General features: G+C 35.7%; 1 protein-coding gene and 1 long non-coding RNA gene across 4 annotated transcripts in view; one reads left to right on the top strand and one right to left on the bottom strand.

Moving 5' to 3' along the window:
- Positions 1–24,496, bottom strand: part of NALF1 (NALCN channel auxiliary factor 1) — a 636,618-nt gene that overhangs the window by 195,128 nt on the left and 416,994 nt on the right. The gene's annotated exons all lie outside the window — the stretch shown is intronic.
- On the top strand, positions 1,059–12,346 carry LOC143679545 (uncharacterized). The gene is made up of 3 exons (XR_013173828.1): positions 1,059–1,301; positions 8,866–8,966; positions 12,142–12,346. It is a non-coding gene; the product is annotated as an uncharacterized LOC143679545 (long non-coding RNA).

Consider the following 24,496-nt stretch of genomic DNA (forward strand, 5'->3'; position numbering starts at 1 on the left):
GGATAAAAGGTGCCAAATTTGTGAGCCTGTAAAGTTGACTGGTCAAGCAGCTGCCCTCGTTTTGCATAAAATTGCCTGAAATTCATAGATATTTGTACATTTTTTGTTTTTTTTTTGTTTTTATTTTTTATTTTTAGCTAAATCAGTTGCTCTTCAGTATGTCTGGATGTGAGTTCTTTTGCCCCTGAAGAACTCACAGTGGAAGTACCATCATTGACCTTAATATATCTTATCTACCCTTTTACTTCTCCTTTTCTCTTCCTCTCTCTATTCTCATTCAGTAGTTTTGTGCACCCCTGTCCACACACTTCTGCTCACCAGCCCCTTCCTTTTCTACTCCCATAAAATTATATTCTCAAAGTCCTCTGCTAGCCTCTGAAGTTCGTCAGCCATTGTCTGAACCCCTTCCAACACCCCCCACCCCAACCTCTGCCACCTCCCACTGACTCTCAGAAATAAACAGACTGTTAATCTTTGGTCTACATGTTAACAAATCAGAGGTATAATGCAATGGAGCCTGAAATTGCTGTGACAGTACTTAATAATTTAAAAGGCAGATCATTTGAATCATGCTCAAAATAGATTTTTTCCCCAACTTTGATCTCACGCAAAAGAAAAAGCTATCATGTATATTTTACTACCCAGAATGCATTATGGCTATTGACCAAGGTACTGCACCAAGGTTTAAATGCTGAGATATTTCTAACTTCAAAAAGTTCTGTACTAAAAGCTCTGTTTTCAAATACTTTGAAAACTATGAAACTACAGGGGACTAAAGAGCTCTGCTCATGCAAAAATATGTGTTCATCCTTATTCATAACATTTGTCCTAACACTACCTGTTTTCAAATACTTGGAAAATTGAAAATAATGGGCCTATAATATCTGAAAAAATAAGTGTTTCATTGGGCCGGTTTCAATCTGTTGTGTACCTCAGAAAAGCTATGCCCTTTAATCCTCGTTCAATATTGTTGGGTAGAATCTTTTTGAATGTTTCCATGGAGATATGATCCACCCGATTGTGGGTGGTAACTTTTGATTAGGTGGTTTCCATGGAGCTGTATCTCTACCCATTCAAGGTGGGGTTGCTTACTTGAGCCCTTTAAAAGGGAACTATTTTGGAAAAAGCTTCAGCACCAACACAACAGACAGAGCCCACACAACCAGAGACTTTCGGGGCAGAAGAAAAATGCTCCCAGGGAAGCTTACAAAACGAGGACAGAAAGCTAGCAGATGTGACCATGGGCCCTCCCAGCTGAGAGAGAAACTGTGAACTTCATCGACCATTTCTTCGAAGCTAAGGTATCTTTCCCTCAATGCCTTAATTTGGACATTTTCATGGCCTTAGAACTGTAAACTTGCAACTTATTAAATTCCCTTTTTTAAAAACCATTCTAGTTCTGCTATATTGCATTCTGGCAGCTTTTGCAAACTAAAATATTCACATTAAACAAAAAACACTTCGGAAAACCTCAGTGCCATGCAAAACCAATAAGGTATAGTTTAATTCAATATTCTACAACTAAGAGAAAAACTCTTTCTCTGGATAGAAAGACTGTAGATTTTACAATAAAATAGGTGGATTTCATCAAGCAAAAGAAAAAATATATTCGGAGAGAATAGTCCTTTTTTTTTCCTACATCTTTCTCATAATGGGTACAGAATTTTGAACAGAAATGAATGAGATGCAAATGTAAGAGCCTATAAAGTGCTGCAATCCAGAAAATATATTTTCCTTTTACCTACCATGGCAAGGATAGCAAGATCATTCAAATCTACTAGAAAAAAAAAATCTCAGGAATTTTTGTGGAGCAAGAATTGCTAGAATATACCATACATTACATTAAACATTCAACTATTCTTAACCTGTTACAACTGTGAATGTTTTAAAACATCATTTTTAAGTTTAGCATGACATAGTCAAGTGTCAACATAATGCAATTCTCACGCTTCACAGAATGAAGTGGTCCTAGAGTTGATTCTCTGCTACACTGAGACAGTTATCTCCAACTCCTGTTCCTCAGAATGTTGTTGTTCGTGCTTTTCCTGATAGCTGACATTCAGAGACAGGCAGAAGCAGCAGGGAAGTGTGACAATGCTTTATAATTTACCCAAGTCATATGGCTGCTTCCTTAGCTGACATCTCCTGGCTCGCTTCTACATTCCTGTTATCTCTTCAAAATACTTATGTTCTAAAATGATATCTAATTCATTTAGCTGTTTATTAATTCATGGTTTATTGTATCACCCCCCACACATGCACTCTAGCATATAAACTGATGAAAGCAGGCTTTCGTCTGTTTCATTAACTGATATACCGATTGTAATTGTTTAGAATAGTATCTAGTATGTAGTACTGCTCAGTTAATACTTATTGAAAAAATAAATTATTTCCAAGGAAATTTTATAATATTCATATATAATCTAACAACTGGGGCTTAGTATTAGGGAACAAAATTTGTACTTATGTTCCAATTCTTCCATTTCAATATTGTCTCTAAAATATGACTTGACAGGTGCTTAAACACGAGAACAAGACCTTCAGCTTGTTTTTTTTGCATGGGCAGGCACCAGGAATCGAATCCAGGCCTCTGTCATGGCAGGCAAGAACTCTGCCACTAAGCCACTGTTGCCTGCCCTTAGCTTGGTTTTTGTTCTTTATATCATGCCTTATCTCACAATTTCTGGATGAGGTTAGTGGGTTGGCTCACTTTGGTTGGTAAAACATATTCCCATGTACAGGATTCAAAATAACTTTTTTCCTTTTATAAGAAACACAATTTGGCATTGGAGAGCTTGCAATCTTTTGGATTTCTAAAACAATTAAGCAACTTAAAGTATAAGTAAATTGTCAAAAGATAGAGTGGTAGCCTATACACGTTGATATTCAAAGCCAAAGGTATCAGAATTTAGTTGAGGAACAGCAGATTAATGGACATTAATAACCAACTCCAATCCTGGACAACATTGTCATATTGCAGATGCTAGAAGAAAAGTATAAGAAATAAGTAAAATGTCAGGCTTCACAAGAAAATCCACCAGAACACAGGTGGATTGTATGAAGCTAAAATGGCAATAGGGCATTTGTAACACCATCTCATTTGGACACCCAAAAGAATAGAAACCTAAATAAATCTACAGCCTAGACAGAGTGGGGCAATGGAACCAAACAAAAAAAAAAAAAAAAGGGTTTTAGAAAATGGAGGGAAAGAGAGAGAGATGGTTTGCTGGTTTACTGTTTTCAACTTTATTTAAAAAAAAATATATAGATCATGTAATAGGTCATGTAATATATGTCAGTGCACTGATGAGCTCTAGGGGTAAAATGAAAAGGAAGGAACTTCCAAGCTGATATAACTATTGCCCTGAACAAGTAGAATGCTTGGGGTACCATCAAAAAGTAACTTTATTTCCTTTCTTCTGTTCTCCATTTAAGTCTATTCTATATGGGTGTTTCTTCCCCACCTTTGAAGAATGAATCAGAAGCAGGTTCCATGAAGCTTCTCTTCATTCTCAGATAATAAAATGGTGCTCTAGACACTTTAAGTCACTTCAGTTCAGTAATTAAAATAACAAGCTCAATGTAATAATAAAATTTTTGAACCTTATTTGAATTTAAGACTGCTCTTGTGCCTCTTAACATTGACCTCTTCCACCTTTCTCCCTTCATGTCTTCCAAGTCTTGCAAACCTCTATCATTGACACTCCTAAAACAGGGCAAGTTGATTGAAGATGAATCATTCTTTCATGGAGTCCTTTTATGGAATCTTCAGAACCCCCTGGAAATACCACTACTGTGGTTTCTATCATTTGGGCCAATACATTGCTAGTCTAGCTGGTTGATTCTGGCTGGATCTTCAGCCTCTAAGCATTTGGAAGGACCTCCAGCTTCTTTTTATGTTATTCTTTTTGTCTCATCAGCAGCCTTGTTCAACAGGACCTAAAGCAATCCCCTGTTTGCTACCTCCTATACAAGGCCCAGACTTAACACGCATGCATCCTCTATCCTGGTAAATTCTGGTAGCAGACACAGGTCCCTCATGCAGCAATTTCTCTGGGCCCTGTTTCCAGAAATGCCTAGCTAGGGTCTCACTGTTTAAAGTTTCCACAGGTAAGGGAGACACCAGTGTCGCTCTATGTGATCATGCTAAAGTCTCCTTTTTCTAGGTTGTATGTGATGAGTAGGATTCCTTGGGAAAGGGAATGGGATTTGAAGTGCACCTTGATTCTTTCTACAAATATATATAATATATATGTCTTTACTTTTTCATTTTTCTATATATTATATATCAAATGCATATAATTTTGATATCTAGTACTGACTTGTTTTGTTCTTAACCTCTTTTATAGGTTAGAAGTGACTGTTTAACAAGCATCACAAAACCAACTTGGGGGGGTGGGGTTTTCCTTTCGCATATTCTATGCGTGATCTACAATGATCACATTGTACAGTGAGTTAGTTCCATTTTATCATCCTGTTGCAATGAAATGTGCAGAAGGGATTTAGCCCAATAGGGCAGATGAACAATCCATCGAGGAGGCAGTAGTTCTGGGAAGAAATGGGGTGGCCTGTGCTATTGAGGGGATAAAGAATTACTCATTTTAGGAACTGAAAGGATAAGGAAGAAAGGAAGGAAGAAATGGAGGGAGGGACAGGTGGGAAGGAAAAAGCATATTTCAAAATTCTGTTACTAATTCATTGAAGAGAGTGAAGATCTACTCAGATGTTTCTGTTATCATAAAAAGTGACATGGGAAAGAAAAAAGATGTCAACTTTGATTTTTACCTTATTCCACTTTAAAGAATTCTAGAATTATTTTTAAATGTTTTTTTCATTGTTGTTAAGAGAAAGGAGGAGAAGAAACAGAAGAAGGAAAAGGAGGAAAAAGAGGATGAAGAGGTTAATTTCCCACCATGCCAGTTCATCTGATTTCTTTATTTGGCCTCATGGGAATCACCCATGTTTTATGATAAATTTTCAAACTTATCAATATTTGATGTACGCTTCATATGAGGCTGGAACGACTAATTTGCTATGTATGTGACATGAAGCAAAATATCTAGCTTCTCTAGGAGTGTCTTTTCTCAAAGGGTAGGGGAGGTTATTTAATTTCCAATAACTCCATGTTAAATGTGTCGATAGCGTCCTTCCCGAATGAGAGAGAAAGAACAGAGAAAATTAAAATGAAGTAGCTCAATAATAATAATAAAACAATGGGGATCATGTTTATGTTAGCCAGTAATAATTATTCTTTCCAGTGATTATTGAGTACACTTTAATATGTGTATATGTTACACATATTATAGTGTACTCAATATACACTATAATATGTGTATATGTTACACAAACAGCTATATATGTAGCTGTTTACATTTTATAATTCAAATTTCCTAGAAATGATGAAAATAAAGATTTATACAATATTTCTCTGTCTAGAACATTGTATCACAGATGTCAAAGGAATGAAGAGGTGTTCCCAAGATATTTGAGTCAAACAATAAAAAGCAAAATGCCCATTAATGAATGTAGATATTTTAGCTGAGAAACCAGCTAAAATGGCTAAGAAATGACTAATTGCAGCCTGAATTGGAGGAAACCCTGTTATAATGTAACAGATGCATAATGTTCCCACCAAAGATACTTCCTGGTTTTGTACTAAGCATTTTAGCAAGTTGTATCACACTGTTCCTCATTAGTATTCAATTTAATAAGTTACTATTTTAGTAACTGCTCAGGCGAAGGTATTAATTAAAAATTGTAATCTCTGTTTTACTAGAACTTATTAAAATGATACTGGAAAATATTTCCACAGCTTTCAGACTAACTTTGGCAGTGAATAACTAATGTACTTGAGAAAATCTCAGCTACTTAAATAAATGAGTTTAACAAATTAGTGTGTTTTTTGATGTCAAAATTTCCTTGTAACCAGCGGGAGATCCAGGTTCAATTCCTGGAGCCTTCCTATGCAAAAAAGACAAAAACAAAAACAAAAAGCTTCCATGTAAATGTGTAGACTAAATGTTTTGTGATCATGTAGTTCATCACTCAAACTGGGTCATATTTGAGAGTGAAACTGGGGACTTGTGCTAATTAAGTTGAGACAGAACTGCTGCAATGACTGTCAGAGGCAGGCGGGGATGGAAGCAGCCCATGGGACTGCCTTTGAAGCAAGGATGGTGAAGCTGCCAAGGTTCTCTTTTCATTAGGGCAGTGTTTCCTTAAGCATCTGCTTTTGAAATTCAAATGTACCTTACAGGGGATTGTTTTACATTATTACAAATTCAGGGCAAATTCCATTATCTGAAACTTTTGCTCATGGAAATACTTAAGAAAATGTGAACTTTTTCACAAGGAACGAAAGAACAGATGTCCTGATAAGGCCTTGTGTACAAAGTGGCCTGAAAGGGGCAATGGAAGCAGAAACTCAAGCAAGAAATAGAGAAGGAGGCAGGAAGCAAGACCAACCCCACCGATAGGCATCTTAAGGCCAGCAATGTGGCTAGGAGATGTGACAAGTGTGGGGATTACAATGGGTGCATTCAATGATATCCTGCTTTATTAAACAAATTTTCAGCTGCCATATGTGCTAAGTGTTGGGAGAGATAAAAGAATATAATAAGGAATAGTTCCCACCCTTAAGAAATCGGATAGGCTTTTGGAGATGAGAAATGCGAATGTAAATGTTCTAAATAGGGCCAATTTTTATATAACAAGAAAATCTAATCTGATTAGTAATTTATGGTTTTATTATGTTCAAGGCAGTAGTCAACTGAAAGTGATTTTTTAAATGAGATACTTTTACTGCTAATCCTCAATGAACTGACTTTCCTGCTTAGACTTTTTGCTTTGGTGGCAGTTGTTGAACTGACTGATGACCATGTTCACTTGTTTGGTCCTTGGGGTGACACTAGAAGAAATCAAGACCTTTCCAACACTAAAGACAGTCTTACTAAAGGCCATAGACATGGGGAAAAACGATAAATCTCCTAGCAACTACGAAAGAGCTTTCCAGACAGAGGCAAGCAAGGCAGCGGCTCCTGAAATTTAACTTTGAAAGGCCAGAACCCACAAGGCTGAGCCTTTGAGATTTATCTTCATGAACTTACAGGAATGTCTTTTTGAGGTTTATCTCCTTATATTGTTGCTGCTTCATCGAGTTTGTGATTTCCTTTGAAGCATTGCGTGTTATTACACGTCCTCTCCTCTGGCCACTTTCCACACTCAGATTTGAAGGAGTGCAAGAGAGAACACTCAAGGAACCAACCATAGTGCTCCAATAGACATAGTTTTGCTACCAAGAAGAGCTTATGCAATGAGGGGAGAAATCCAGTATCCATTTCAATGCATCAAGTACTTAAGCTGCTAGATTTGGCCACAGGTAGAGCAATGAAAGCAAATGATCATTATAGCAATGAGTAGACTACAAGCTATCATGACAATGAGTCTTTCAGGAAAGGACAGATAAAGATTAAGTAAAAAGGTACCAAAAACCATCATTAGCACTTAAGGGAAGACCTGGAATAAAATGCTGTAGTGCCATCCTTATTGATTTAAGTTACATAATATCAAAATAAGAAGTAGGGTCCTCTAATACTGTAGTAGAGATGGGTTTGGGGAAAATCTTCACTTCTCAGAGTCTGTCCTGCTCTGATCCCCACTTCAGGAGTTCTGTGGAAATTTTTTTGTTATGTGAAAATAGACATTTGAGTCAAGATGATAAAGTAGGAACTTATCAATATTAACTTATTTTTTAATATTAATCAGACTACATATAACCATCTAAGTTCACCTCTTTAAATCACCTAAGGTAATGGCAGAGGTCAGAGAAAGCAATGTGACTATTAAGGGCATATTTGGAGGACAAAGCTCTAATCCTTGCAGAAGGTCTACTATCTGGAATCACTGGGCCAAAGTTCTGGTTTTCATCACTCCATTTATCATGCACATCAATCAAATGGATCTCAGCATCAAGCAGTCATCCTAACAGGGAAGCCACAAGGACCACTGCAGCAAGGACTGTTCTGTTCCTAGAGGTTACACTTTCCAAGGCCAGCCACAGGATTCTACTTCTCTAGTTAAGTCCATACAATGCTGACAACTGATTATCTTCTTTCTGTCCCTAATATTTCCCTTCTCTTCTCTAGGACTGAGAGGTTACAAGAGTAAGAAGAATACTTAGAGATGCTCAAAGATTCTAACTTTGTCCTGCTTGGTCCTGAGATTCAGGCAAGACTGTCTGCAATGGAATGCCTTGACTAGGACCTTGAGCTGCTTTGCAAACTCAGACACATCTCTGCTGCTTTTTAGTTAGATTGTCAGGTCCATCATTCATACATAGGAGTCAGCCTACAAAAATGATTCCCAAGCATTCCTATCACACTGGAGGCAATCACCCCGGATTCTATTTGTTTTGCGTCTTCTCTGTTCCTTAATCCACCTGTATCTGTCTATATTTGAACGTAACTTTTGTGTAACTTGTGGCTTCCTACTCATTGATTTTTGTAGCTCCTGAAAAGGTATGGTCTTAGTCTTATCCCTTAGCTCCAAATTTGTCAAGAAGAATAGCCTATTACAGTTTCCAATTCTGGGCCCTAAGAAACCTAATCACTGGCTTTAGCCTGCTAAGTAGTAATCAAGAAAATAGGGTTATATTCGTGTTTAATATTAATATGCCTTTCTATATATATAGAAAATGTCAACATTCTAAAAGTAACCCTGAGATTGGCATATACGGCTTTCATTTTTTAATATAAATGAAGACCATCTTGAAAAGTGGTTAAAATTGGAGTGTCTAATATATGGTTCCATAATTGCTCCTGTTAACAGATGAATTTGATGGCTATTTATTCATTCTTCCTCCACCAGCTTGACAGTGTTCCAGAAGCAGAGAAATAATGGGCAATTCCTACTTTACCCTGATTGTCCTTTTCAAAAAAAAAAATGGCTGTTTTTCCTTAAACTCCAAGGTAAAGGTCATAACCTCCGCATCTAAAAATACCTTTTAAAGTAAGAGATATGGTATGCAGCTTCTTGTAAAATTATCTTTTACACACACACACATATATCTACTATTTTAGCTGGCCAGAGTAGTAACTGCAGAAGCTTAACACTGATAAGATACAGATTTCTCCCAGTTATCAAATGCACTCAGAAAAGAGATTTTCCCTACAACCAAGAAAAAGGGATATAGAATCATAGATGTTAGCAATTCTGGCTAATATGCATTAAAAATCCAAAAAACTCCACACAATATAGAATAAATGGACAATGGAAAGTGCAATATTTAAGAGCACACAGTACCCATTCACAGATGCTTCTGGAAAGGGGAAGAAAGCATTTTAAAATGGAGGCTCTTACTACTACTCTTGTATGGAATAAATAATTATAGCAGGTTGTGCCAGATTTTACTGGTAGTAGTGCTTCCAAAATACATGTTATTAATGATAAGGAAACTTAACCTGCTAATACAAAGTGTATATTTGATATGCAAGAAAGTTTTGATTACTGATGTATCCTTCAAAATAGTATAATGTCTGGTATATAGTTGGTTTTTAATAGATATTTGTTCTATGAATGAATGGAATTAAGGACTGAAAATGAATGAATTGAAGTTTAGGAAAATATAAAGAATACACTCTTCCTTGTCAAGAGAAGGGAAAAACACAACCATTCTCCAAATTTTGTATGAATTAGAAAGTTCATTTCCTCACTTTTGGCACTGAATATTTCTATATTGAAGGAAGGCTGAATTCAGGGGGTTGTAGAAAGCATCCGTGTTTGGAGCAGAACATCACAGTGCTAAAAATGTTAATTCCACACACACACACAGAAATATACACACACATACATACATACTATAATAGAAACAAGTTAGCACTTGACTTTGGAACGAACAACAGAGCTCTCAGTATCATGAAATGCTTAACATTCATAATTTACCCAACCTAAAATAAATAACTGAAAACTAAAAGAATGTACTTGGGTGCACACACACACACACACACACACACACACACACACACATTACCTAAGAGAGAAGAAATAAATCCAGCTAATGGAAGAGAAAGGCCCCACTTTCCTTTCTGCTCAGCTCCCATGCTCCTCATGGCTACATGGCCTCTGATCTCAGCTCCAACAGGATGCATTACTACTAATAGTTTGCTCCCACACCCTGATGATCCAAATTTTCTGGTTTCCCATTGCCTAGAAGAATCCAGAGTTACTTCAAATTTCAACATCCCCAGAGTTTAAAGTACTGAAGAAAGCCCTGAAATGTATTAACAAAAGGAAAATAAGTAGCTTAATATCCTAAATTGTAGCATGCCTTTCTATAAGGATGTATCTTTGTTTTGATTCTTTTCTTATAAATATGTCATAAAAGAAATCAAAGAAAAGCAAACATTGAAAGAAAAAAGAACAATGAGATATTCAATAATTATAGTATTCTCTGTACCCTTTTGTTACTAAGTAGAATTATTTATATATAAAATGATCTGCCCAGTATATTCATTGCATAACAATGTTCTTTTTAAAAGACGATGATGTTTCATTTTAAATATTTTTATTGCTAGATCATAGTGTACAATACAAATGACACAAATTAAAATTTTGCCAGCTATCCTGCAACGGTGTTCACATAATCCCATGTTACCTTATAGCTATGAGTCAGAATTAGGTACTATGCCTCATGCATGTAATTGTTTAATAACCTCTCTATAAATGATCTATTCAGCTTTTAATACACAGTTAAGCATATTTGGCCTAACTATTAATATATGAATATATGTATTCAGGCTACTATCAATTATTTATGCGAACCGAGGCATGGATTATTCAATAGAGCAGCTAAGTTTTTAAAATAGTAGATGAGTTATTTGATAGCTATTCTCTTCTCTGCAATTATGCCTAGCTTGGGCAAATTTTAAGAATAATTTGCATTTACACAATAAATATTAATAGGGAGGAGATGGTCTTCAACGAGGCTTTTTGGCAGTGGTTCTAAACTTGAGTATCCATCAGAATTCTTGGAGGGCTTGTTATAACACAGATTGCCGTGCTGTTGATTTAGGAGATCTGGGCTGGGCCTGAGAAACAATTTCTGACAAGTTTTGGTTGACAGTGATGCTGCTGGTCTGGGGATGACACTTTGAGAGCTTCAGTGATTCCTAACATTGAAATTCAAGATGTAGGTCACCAGTAGTTAACATTTACAAATGGATAAAACAATGTCTGTATCATCAGACATTGATGATTGTATTTGAAACATCAGACATTTCAAATAAAAACTCAGCTAATTCCAGTAATAGTCTACATTTTAAAAAAATCATGAAATCACTGAAAAGCTTCTTGAAATTAATTCTGTTTAGTGAAAAAGCTGATATTCTTGCTATTTTGAATTACTTGCACTCATTTTCAATTCCAAACCTTCATGCACTTTATGAAAAGTTGTCTACTGATCAGACTGGTGAAACAGTTTAACTTTTAAAGATGTACTTTGCAAATTATTCCAAGTATTCTACTAACTGGTACTGAGCTTTTTTGAAGACAGTGCCTCTAAATTTTTATCTTTGATCAATATAAGGTAGAAATCTTTAATCAAAATACTCTCTTTAATTTTTCTAAAATGTGCACTTCATCTGCTCTCTGAATTGTCCTCCCTTAGAAGTCTAATAAATGATGCATATAATCTAAAATTTTCATTTTATTTCATATTATAAAAAAAATTACTTTTTATCTTTAAGAACCTCTTACAGTCTTTTGTAATGATATACTTTATTAAATAACCTGTGGCATATCACTGTGCTCAAAAAGTAATTCACTGGAGACATTTTAATTGAGATCCCTTAATAGACACCCCTTCCCCAATGAAATGACAAGCATATGTCATTTTATAGTGCTTCATTTTATGACACTTAGTAGATAATGTGATTTTTAGAAATCGAAGGTTTGTGGCAACCCTGTGTCAAGCAGTCTATTGGTGTCATTTTCCAACAGCAAGTGTTCACTTCATGTCTCTGTGTCACATTTTAATTAAAGTATGCACATTGTGTTTTTAGACATAATGCTACTACACACTTAATAGACTAAGTATAGTGCAAAAATAACTTTCTTTTTTTCTTTTTTCTTTTTTTGCATGGGTAGGCACCGGAAATCGAACCCAGGTCTCCTGTACGATAAGCTAGAATTCTGCCTGCTGAGCCATCGTGGCCTGCCCGACATAAATTTTATATTCCCCAGGAGAGAAAAAAAAAAATTGCAGCTGGCTTTATTAATATTTGCTTTGTGGTGGTCTGGAACTGAGCCCGCGATTTCTCCAAGGTATAGGTCTGTTTCTAGATACAAAATTATCTGAATGAGCTCCAAGAACTTTGAAAAATAAATTGTCTTAATCATATGTGTATTATGATTCTGCCAACATGTAAATGTCTGTTGAATATAGGAAACCTAGGGTCAAACCTGGGATGCTAAAATATTTAGTCTTCTGATCCACTAAAGATTACACTCCCTCTTTTAAAATAAATCTCAATTATATCATAGCAAATATTGGAGATAAGTTACAACAAATTATTACTTCGCCACTGGTTTTAGTACAATAAGTGTACCTGGAGTTACTAAGGAAGACAAACAAACAAACACATTGTGCATATCTTAAATAAACAAAGCATTTGTAAATTATTCTCGCCCAACTGAAAGAGTTAATGCTTTAATAAGCTATGTCGAACTCCTTTTGCTGCAGTAATTTCCCATCAGCTCTATTGGCATGCAACTGGAGATATGTGATTTTATAATGCATTTAGAATAGTGATAAAGTCATAATCAAACTCATGTTGGAAAGGTTGGAATTAACAAGGACTTCTTATACAATCAATTTGACTTTTAAATTGTTTTTAAATCAAGTAAATAATTTATTCATTTTAGCACCAATTAAAGACTGTAAAATGAGCCTGACGTCCCCACTCCCGGTATTTATGCACATGCGTAATCCCTTCCCCTTTGATGGGGGCTGGCTTAGCAACTAACTTGGTTCTAGCAAAGAGGAAGGGATGTCATATCTGGAATTAGGTTACATAAGATGGTGACTTCCACCTTGCTAGCAGACTCTCCATGTTGGTTTTGAGGAAACAAAAAAGCCACGTTGAAGAGTCCTATGTGTCAAGAACTGAGCACCGCTTCCAGCCAACCAACCGCAAGGAAATGAAGCCTTGAGTCCAACACCCCTTAAGTAACTGAATCCTTTCAACAGCCATGCGAGCTGGGAACCAGTCAAGACTTTAGATGAAACCCAAGCTCTGACATTATTCCCTGGTTTACTTCAGATTATGTAAATCTGTGAGTAATTTTAGCTCGTTCATGTATTAAATGGGTATCATATGCCGCAACCATGTCTTCTCTGAGAGATGCACAGGAGGGCACAGGCTTTTGTGTCAAACAGAAATGAAGCTCTGTTAGCATCCGTTACTTCATGTCTAAAAAGAGATCTTATTTTTCTTATTTCAGAGGGTGGTAGGAAGTATATGAAGCGATTACATGTTCACTTAGCAGTTATCTGGTAATTTATTTACAATTCTAAAGTAAACACGTATTCCATTAATGCTAGGTTTGTGCTTATTTCTGACCACTGTGTCATTCTGCCAGATCAGTTCATCATCTTCCCAGAACAATCGGTTGACCTGTCAGGCTCCAGAGCATACCATGCAAGAAGTGACCTAGTGACGCAGGAGTTTTCTCACCAGCAAGATACCCTGTGGGCCTCATGCTTAACAACACGGCACTGACACCTCCATATCTAACCCTAACTTTGCTTTCCACCATATCTTTCTTTCCTTTTTCTCTAACGTTCTATATTGTTTCCATAATCCCTCAAGGTTTGGATGCAAAGCGGGGTGATCATGAAAGCAATTAAAAACCATAGTTTCCAACTTTGTACTTAAAATATCTTCTGAGCTAATTTGTCTTATTACCTGATAGGTGTCTCCTCTAAAGTGAATGTATTTCCTCTAACAAAGCATACATGCAACTGGTGGGAATCCTACTGATTAGAGACTGAGCTAAGCTGGTCTGTGAGGAAAAGTAGCATGTCTGAAGTGATTTGTTTTCCAGACTACTCCATTACGGCATATTTGGCATTTAAAATGCATAAATCAACATTTTAATTGTGCTCTGAAGATGGAAAAAGCATACATTTTTCATACTTTATATGACATGCTTAATATAATACCTAGGCAAGTTGTTAAATCAATCCTGCAAAGCAGAAGAAAAGGTTGGCCAATGGTTTTAATATATGCTAACCACAGAACACACGTTCTTCCGTAAGGAAGTCCAAAATCTTTTTTTCCCTCCAAAGATCAAAGAAAAAAACCAAAGACATGTATTTTAGGAACATAATATTTTAGAGTTGAAATCATATGTATGTTTTAGCTTTTTATTCGTTTTAGCGAAACCAACAGTATCTTTCTTCTCCACATAATCATAATTTTTAAAACAGGTCATAAAATTATTTATGTCCATTGAAAGGGACATTAGTTATTATGCTTGAACCTTGAACTGGAGCAAAAAAAAAAAGTAAGTCTGAGGATTCATCAATGTTAAAAGTGTTTTTTTTCCTGGGTTTTCATGCATCAGAGAGCAAACAATAAAAATTAAAAAAAAGGTTTATTTACAGATCTTTCTATTAGACACAGACATTAAAAGAAGCAATGCCATCATAAAAGTAATTTTTGAATTTGACTTCATTTCACTTTAAATACCATTTATTTGAGAAAGATATAGAATCCATACAACTCCCTCTCCACTCGCTCGTCCCAGAGAAAGGCTTTTCCCCTTGACTAAAATTTTCTCTTAAAACTTATTTAAACAAGATTCTGTCAGTGTGTGATTTGTAACTTGGAGGTCAAAACTGCCCCTGAAACCCATGCTGACTATACCAGAAGGGGGATGATTCAAAAGTGAACCAGCATTCTACACACTCAATAGCACCTTGATGACTTTCTTGAATTAATGGTAATGTCGAAGAATTTGCCTACTGAGAGAATGTGTTTGATTTTTGAAAAAGAAAAAAATATTTTCCAGATTATACTAGTGCTCAAGTAAAACATCAAAAATATTTGCCACATGGAAAGTGAATTCGTAAAAATCAACTGAAAAATCAGTTACTAAGAAGGCAATTATTAGGGGGTGCGAGGGTACCCCAGTGGTAGAATTCTCGCCTGCCATGCGGAGACCCGGGTTCCGTGCCTGGTCCCTGCACTCCCTGCCCAGCCACCACCCCCAGAGAAAATAATTCAGCAAATGGTGCTGCAGTAATGGGATAGTCACATGGAAAAAGAATGAAATGTGATTCCCACCATACATCAAACAGAAAAAAAATTGATACTGAATAATAAATTGAGATACTGGAGACAATATTAGAAAATCAAGAAACATTCCATTATTAAGCACTGTGTATACTTCAGTAGGAATCATACTTTACAACAAAATGAGTCGTGGGCCCTACTAATTGCATCTTATGTATTTCCTAAAACTGCATTCAGGACCTTTACTCATTTTGTGGCCCCTCGTGGGTATAGTCCAGTTATTGGGTAGTATAAAAATCTTTTAAAAACAGAATGACTAATTTGACAGTTGCAAGGAATGTAAACCAAACTCCAAGATCTAGTGCATGACAATTGTTCAAAAAAAGTTCATCTACAGTGTGCACATGACTTTATAGCTACAATAACTGTTTTTTTTTTTTTTGTTCTATACGTAGTTTTTGTGATAGTCCTTTTTTCAAACCTGCCAATATATAGGAATGGTGCACTCTGTAAAGTCTGCTAGTTGTCATTCATTCCCTTATTCTTTGTTTTTATTTTACTAATAAACATAAAATCCTGTATTGTGGCTAACAAATTCTAAAAGTTACATTGTTTTTCCTCCCTTTTTATTACTGGTAAATATGATTTTAGGCAAGCTATTACAGTGACTGTTATATTGTAAACATTCCATTTCTAAATAAACAAGGGAACATGTCCAAGCCTTCTTATGAAGTCTTCTTATGAAAGTTGTACCATATGCCAATTACAAGTTGCAATCTACACTAAATGATTTTAGGAAGGTCCTTCTACCTTGGTTAAATGTCAAATATAGATTTTAAGAAACCCCTACACAGTAAGATAAAGGCAAAAAAATGTAATATCTAACCACTTGCTTCATTCCATTTATTGCCCTATGGATTCACTCTCCCAATATATATAATTATCTAAATCCTTCTATGATCTAGTGCCTCATAATGCTGTTTTCGGACCGCCCCTTAAACTCCACTTTAATTGCATCACTAGACTTCAGATTACCTGTTTTTCCTCCCCTCAAATCTGTGAAAGTTCCCTTTTCTTCTAAGCAGCTAATCTCAGCAAATTGGGAATTCACTGTCTAATTAAAAACTGTGCAATTTATAGTAGAAATACAGACCATATTTTTCAGTTTGATAAAGCTGTCGAAATGCTATAGACCAGAAATGGTATGGCTTTTGCAATGGGCATTTATTAACTTACAATTTACAGTTCTTAGGCCATGAAACTGTCCAACTCAAGGCATCAGCAGGATGATACCTGGACTCTGAGGACAGGAGGCCGGCATTTGGGACACCTCTGTCACATGGGAAGGCACATGGCTGGCATCTGCTGTTCCTTTTCGCCTGGGATTTGTAACTTTCAGCTTCTGGCTTACACAGTTTCTGTCTCTCCTAGCTTCTCTGATGCTCTTCTGAATTTCATCTCTCAGCTTCTGCATGTGTTTGATCACTTTATAAAGGGCTCCAGCAAGGGGATTAAGACTCACCTTGGATGGGATGGATCACATCTCAACTGAAATAACCCAACCAAAAGATCCGGCCCACAATAGGTCTACACCCACAGGAATGGATTAAAAGATCGTGGCCTTTTCTAGGGTATAAACACTTCAAACTAACACAGTTGCAAAAGTGTTTGTGTGTGTGTGTGTATTTTCAAAGAACATCTTGCAAAGGCAAATCCTCTCTAGTAAGAAATACTTTAGCCTCCCTGGCAAGAAAGGGATGAAAAAGCTTAAATCTCCTGGACCATGCCATTGAGAAAGTTTGCCCTGAGCCTTGGAAACTGTCTGAAGCTTTCTCTTCCTCCTCTTCCTATCCCTTTTCTTCTTGCCCTTCCCCTCCCACTTGTCTTCCTCCTCCTTCTTCTTTGACTGAATCTTAAAAGGAAAATAATAAAAAAGCACTTGGCTTGTATTGGAAAAAATCACCCAAGAATGGAGGCTTCTGTGTTCACAAAGATTATTTAGAATTGTAGATTAAAAGAACAGATTTCTATGGAAAACCAGAGAAGCTGTGGCTCGTATAGGGTAAGAATTAGCAATTTCAGTGACTCTGATCATGTCAATACCTCCAGCATTCCAAACACTAGGTGTGAGAGGCCTCATTATCTCTGGAGGTATCTCTGATGAATTAGTTCAAAACTGAAATTTCTCCATATGTAGCTCTCCAAGGTCACCACCCCTACCCAGAACTGATTCCTGTGGGTGACTGACACCATCCTGCAGCCAGCTGGTCTTCCTACCACATGAAGTAAGTGCGGTGAGGATAGAAGAAACATATCTATCAAAAAGAACCCCATGAGGGCTCTTGGGTATGAAAAATATGAACGTTGTGACTATCATTAAGGTTATACTGTCTTTAGCTCTTGTATTTTCTAAGTTTTTGCCATTATTGGACCTTTCAAGAAACCGTGCAATGAAGCAGTAGTTGAAAATGATGACTGCCAGATAAGCAGGCAGACAGAGAATGATGGACAACCCTGAAAACTGGTTTTACACAGTCACTCTATGTAACACAATCAGTACAACTAACACGAGTGATCTCAGACAGATGACTGTCACCAGCTTCACTGAAAGTTATGGTCAGGTTGGCTTTGCAATCCATGATCCCTTTATGTGATTTCACAAAAGCTGCTTTTACTGAGAAAGGAAAGCACATTATAAAATATTACACACTCAATAAATGATATACTGGGAGCTCCATAAATCCTTGTGGAGAGTTTTGGCCTAATCGAATGACAATAAAGCATAGAGGAAAACTGGCATGTTAACAATTATGTCATAACATAGCAATCAGAACCAACTCTAAATCAAATCTTTTTTTTTTACTGTTTAATTTCCCTCAATCCTGTTCATATCAAAATGTACCAACTGTCTACAGGTAATCAAGCAAATGCAATTTTCATGCAGACAATAGTAAAATAAAATTGAGCATTGAGCAAAGTCATGATCAGGAATTTCAAAAAGATAAACAAAGCATAATATGAAATAGGCTGTTGGTTTTGAAAGAAAATAAGATGTTTTCATTTATCCACGTAATTCTCAAGACATAGGAGTTGTGGCTATTGGTAGGACTTCTAGTGGTACACAACAAGAGTCAACTCAATTTAAAAGCTTCTTATGAAGGAACTATTACTGCCTGTTGTAGTTTGCTAGCTGCCGGAATGCAACACACCAGAGACGGCTTGGCTTTTAATGAAAGGGGATTTATTTCATTAGTTCTTCAGAGGAAAGGCAGCTAACTTTCAACTGAGGTTCTTATTTTACTTGGGAAGGCACAGGGTGATCTCTGCTGGCCTTCTCTCCAAGCCTCTGGGTTCCAACAACTTTCCCCGGGGTGATTCCTTTCTGCATCTCCAAAGGCCTGGGCTGAGCTGTGAGTGCTGAGATGAGGTATGCTGAGCTGCTTGGGCTGTGCTACATTGCTGCTCTCTCATTTAAGCACCAGCTGATTATATCAAACATCATTCATTATAGCAGGCACGCCTCCTAACCGACTTCAGATGTAATCAACAACAGATGAGGTTCACGTACCATTGGCTCATGTCCACAGCAACAGAACTAGGCTTTTTCACCTGGCCAAGTTGACACCTGAACCTAACAACCACATTGCCCAACACCACTTTGGTAAAATAATGATAATTCTTAATCCGGTGTAGCCCAGAGCCTGGATTCCATCAACATCTGTTGAATGAGCAAAGGAACAGATGCATAAATGAATGCTCTCTAACATAGTAGCAACCTCCCAAACTTTTTACTCTTTTTCATTTATTCTTTTCTTCCATATCCATGTTAGTAACTAATATTATGGTATTACTTTGTTCAGTTTTTTATACTGTATCTCTAACCATTGAAAGGTCAACTCTCTGAGAACAAGAACTTTGAATATTCAATTCATCATTGTGCCTCAGTGACTAAAACAGAACATGTGCCTGACACATAGTAAGTGCTCAATAATATTTATTGAATAAATGGATGACATTTAAATCTGGTTCCAACTGATTGCAAACTTTGAATTCCTACGTAGTTTTACCATGCATTTGGAAGATGAGACACAAATTAGAGTTGTAACAAAATGATGAAAGATAATTGGTTATTAAATGTGAAAACATTTAATTAGAAGTTGACAGAAGGAAGAGCTATCTGGAGCTGAAATATTCAAGGTTGTTTTCTTAGAAAAGAATTGAAGTAAACTCTAAATAATGGGTAGATGAGAATAGGAAGAAACTTTAGAATTCAGGAGAGGGTAAGGTCACAAATTTAATGCTTATCATTTATAACTTAGTGGTTAAAGCAATATTCAGAAAGTCTAACTTTTGATGGCATGCTTTCAGTATTATCATTGCTAAATATGCCAATTTTCCTGTTGTTTTCTGATATCTAGCACTATTAAAATTCCCTTTCCCTAAAGCATATAAGAAAAAGCAGAAAAGCAAGTCTGGACAAGGTGTGTCACAAGGTATCACTTGACATATAGGCCCTAAATTGATTCTGAAGCCTAGAAAGAGGACTATCAAACCAAAATGAAATATACACCTTTGGGAAGATATCAACCAAGTTCAACAACCATGCATTTGGGTCTGGCCTTTAGGACTGGATTAGTTATATATGGAGAGATTGGGAAAGAATACCAAGAACTTAAAAATATATAGTAATTAAAGCTGTTAAAACACAACATTTTCTCTGGGTAGTGAACTAGGTAAAAAAAAAACAACAAACCCTAAATGTCTCAAAAGGAAGAATAAACCACATTCTATATGTGCTTAGAAGAAGACATCTGGAATTGATATGTTAATAAGTTTCAGAATATTAACTTCAGCTGTGCCCCACATTTCTTACTCAAAATTATAAAAGGAGGGATTAAAAGACACAGAGAGAAGCATGGTAATTCTGCATATATTCTGAAAAATATCTATGCAGCACTACAACTTCTGCCTGGTGTTATTTCTCAATTAAAGAACTGAAGACATTTGGTTTGGAAAAGACATTAAAATGCCTAGTCCAAAGGAGTTTCACAGTCATCAGATTTGCAGTAATAGTAAGGTTCGGTGATTGAAGATGGTACAATAAGCTGACAGTCACAAACTAGCAACACAAATGTTTGGAACTGGGTCTCTAATCTGGTTAGGCTACATATTTAGAATGTGGGGGGAGGGGAATATATATATATATACATATATATATATTTTTTTTTTTCTGTAAAAGTGAATTTACATGCTTCAGCTTAGGGCCCTTACGGATGGTTTAACGTAAGCCTCTGGACAAGGGACCATTGGAAAGAAATGTGTTCAAGGACATTTGAGGAAGGTTGTGCTTTCTCTCTTTCTGTAGGGCTGATGACTTTTTTTTTAAGGGAATGTTTTGTTGCAAACCTGTCCCTGGACAAAAGGCTGAAACAGGATGCTCTCTTTATGAAATAAAATCTTAACCGGACTTGAAATCATAGATTTATTTCTCGATCAGACAATCAGGTGTTCAACACCCACTATGCTGAGTGCTGGGCTTGGCACTGCAGATGGGGCCATATAAAGTGGCCGTTGGCCTGTCCCTCATGGAACTTCATCCCACCAAGGAAGGCAGATATTGAGCAAACGATTGCAAATATTTTGTGCATCACCAAGAACAAGAAGAAATGTCTTTAGGACATCAAGAAGAAATCAAGCATTGCTGTGTTATATTAAGCACTTACAGTGAATTATGAGGATACTCTCCCCCCACCCCGGCCCTGGAACTGCCTCAACCAGTGCAAAGCTGGATCTGATTGGAGTGGGACTGAGAAATAACTTCCCTGAGAGGTAACTTTGAAGGGGTGAGAACAGCTAGTCAGATAAATGGGATTGGAAAGGAGGATACATTTCAGAGGAAGAGAACAGCCTGGGTGAAAGCTTAAGCAAAAACTGGCACAGTGCAGGGAAGAACTTTAAGAAGTTTAGATACCTCTGTAGGGTGGGGCTGGAAGCAGTGGTGGTTGAGTGGGGAGTAGCCAATGTTGAGGCTAATGAGGTTGGCAATGTTTACCTCTTTTTTTCTGTTTTGTTCAAAGAACAATAGGAAACCACCGACATGATCTGATTAGCACAACCCTGACTATCCACAGATGATTAGATCTGTCCAACACAGTTTCACAGCTAAATGAGCTGTAATTCCAAGCAACAGAAACAGACACACCATTAGGTCCAAATATCTACATACTGGAATGATAGTTTCCCAGATGAACCTCGGTTCTCCTCTGAAACAACAATGATAATAATGGCAGACGTTTACTAAACATTTATGTATACAAAGCACTGTGCTAAATTCACAAAAATTGTCTTCTGTAATCTTCATCATAAATAACCCTATGAACCAGGTATTATTATTATTATTATTTCTACTGACTGGACAGAAATTGAATATTAGTGACATGAAAAAAAAACTTAGACAAATTGACAAAATTAATAAATGCTCAACCTATTTTGGTATCTACTGTATCTACTGCCTGCAGGGTGGCCATTTAACTGATGATTTCATATTAGACTATTGACTTGTCGCTTCTGTCATTGCAGTATTGTTTTTGAACTCATAGGTTGCTAGGTATACCATCTTCACCAGTGCCATGTGTTTTCATAAAGGATGGTGGCAGTAAATGGCTGGCTATGTTTATGTTCCCTGCAGGGAGTTGCATTGATGAGTCCATATTGTGTTTAATGAATTTTGCATGTCATTGTCACATAAAGTTATAGCTGTCACACAGCATAAGACAGTTGTTCAGTCAGATGTTGCTTCAGGGATATTTACAACACAATTATATCTAGAAAATTCAGATGTGCCCATTAACACATTAACGAATGCAGCATACTCTCAGGGCTCCTGTTTTAGTTTTACCCCAAGAGCATTCTGAAATAAGAAATTCATTTTTAAAAAAGATGTAGTGGATTTTAAACTATTTGAATTTATATAATCCTCACTTAGTAGTAAAACAACTAAGATTTTGTAAAAGTAGATTATCACCTTGTTTTCTAGCAACAAGAACCATTTTTCTCATCAGGGATCTATGATGAGATTTTTCTGTTGTGTGATCTATGAAAGTCTTGAAGGACTTTTAAAAACTTAATCTGTCATTGTTGAATATATTAATATTGGCCTTCTTTGCAAAAGAAGAAATGTCTTTTCCAGAACCATTCAGAGGGGAACACATGTAAGAACAGAATAATCCAGTTTTTATTTTCTGCCAAACTGAGATTGCAGTACTGAACTTTTATGTAAGATATTTTAGCATTCATTTATTGCACAATGTATCTGCTAATATCATATTTTAGTAAATAGTCCTGGATAAATAAAACTTGAAAAGAATAATTAACATATAAATCTAAGTGCAAATTATTTGCAATGACAGAAAGTTAACTACAAACAGTTTAAGCTATACTTTGAGTACCAAAAATTCAGTTTCTACATTAACCTTATCTACTAACAAGACCTTTATTTCTTAAAATCAACTGGTGAATAAATAAAGCAAAGAGAAAATGGTCAATTAATGCGATCCATAAATTTTCAAAATTGTTCTATCAAAAAATGTTATAGTACATTTTATTAATATTTAAAAAGAATAATTCTTTAGTAAATTGGAAATTCACAAGATCATTCACTTGCCAAAAATGGCAAAAGAATCTTAAAACTGATAAATTATGGGAAAAAAATGGCAAATTGTCTTATTGATTGGATTTCAGTGAATTAAACTTGGAAAATTGTTCTGCTTTCTCCATGCCACATCATTTCTAGTACTAAAATTTGATTATACATTTCAATGTTAGGGGGCTCAATTCCTTTATAAATCCTTTATTCTTAATTATCTTTCAGAGATCTTCTAGTAATTTTCCCATGTTTATTCCTCCAAATAAAATTCAGATTTATACTCTAGAATTCAAAACAGGCATGTAGAATTTAATACATGTATTAAATTTAATACATGTATGTATTTAAGATAATGTTTTTGTAATATTGAGTAAGCATCACAAGAAGAAGATAATGTATCTTCATATATCATTTCCACTCATTTGTTTCAAGAATTATATAATTTTCTCTTTTTAGATCCTCTACATTTCTTATTATATATATTTTATGGGGATTTGCTATTGTTTTAGTTACTTGCAAGCCATTTTTCTTAGATTATATTCTGTAACTATTTGGTATATACATACAGGAAAGTTATTTATTTTATGTATTAATTGTACAAACAACTCCCCCTTGTCAACCATTCTATTTTTTTTTCAAGCAGATTTTCAGTGAATTGCCCTGAATTTTCTATGGATAAAATTATATCATCCTAAGTAATGATATTTTTACTTTGTCCAATGTATATTAAAAACTGTGGTATCAGACCTTATTAAAGCATTGCTTCCAGTGAACTAAACTTTTATTTATTCTAATATACAGACTATTTCCTTAAACCTTACTTCCCAATTTGACCTTAAATATTTCTGTAACGTTGTGGTTCCATATATGTGTGTATGTTTGCCTTTGTCTTTTCTTAGAAATGGAAATAATAAATATTCAGGCTATGATAAAAACTTTAAAGGATCTTATTCAAAATTTTCTGTTAACATTTGCAGATATTTAAATAATTGCACAGTGTTCTAGAGTCAAGTATCACAGAGCTTTCATGTACCTGAAGACAGAATGAAAATCATCTTTCTTCAGATAAAATTTAAATGATGAATTCCTAAAATAAAATCCACATAAGAAAATAACAGCTAAGCAATATTGGAATTTTCAAAATTAACACTAAAAGGCTTTTGCTAAGTATAATAACACAACCCTTTAAACTTAATTGTGTAAGTTTTTTTTTTTAATGTACAGATTGGTAAACTGGAACGCACAAGATTAACTGATTTCTTTACAAAATTTTCTACAGGAACTTTATCTATGAAATTCTCTCTCTGCTTAACACATATGCTATCTTTATTAACAAGAGTCAATATGTTTTTTTTTTTTTTATGGTGACGGATCAGTAACTAAAAAATAATTAAAGGGTTAATAAAAAAAAATAACTCTTAAACAGTGCAACATATTGGATTTTATGCCAACTTGGAAAGGCCCAGCATCCTAAAGAATGAAAAAGGGCCAAAATGAAAGAGTTTTTTCCCACGTGAAACAAAAACTTCTCTGCTTGGAAACAACAGTACATACTGTA

The sequence above is a fragment of the Tamandua tetradactyla genome, chromosome 4 (genome assembly GCF_023851605.1).
Source record: "Tamandua tetradactyla isolate mTamTet1 chromosome 4, mTamTet1.pri, whole genome shotgun sequence".
NCBI classification, from domain to species: Eukaryota; Metazoa; Chordata; class Mammalia; order Pilosa; family Myrmecophagidae; genus Tamandua; species Tamandua tetradactyla.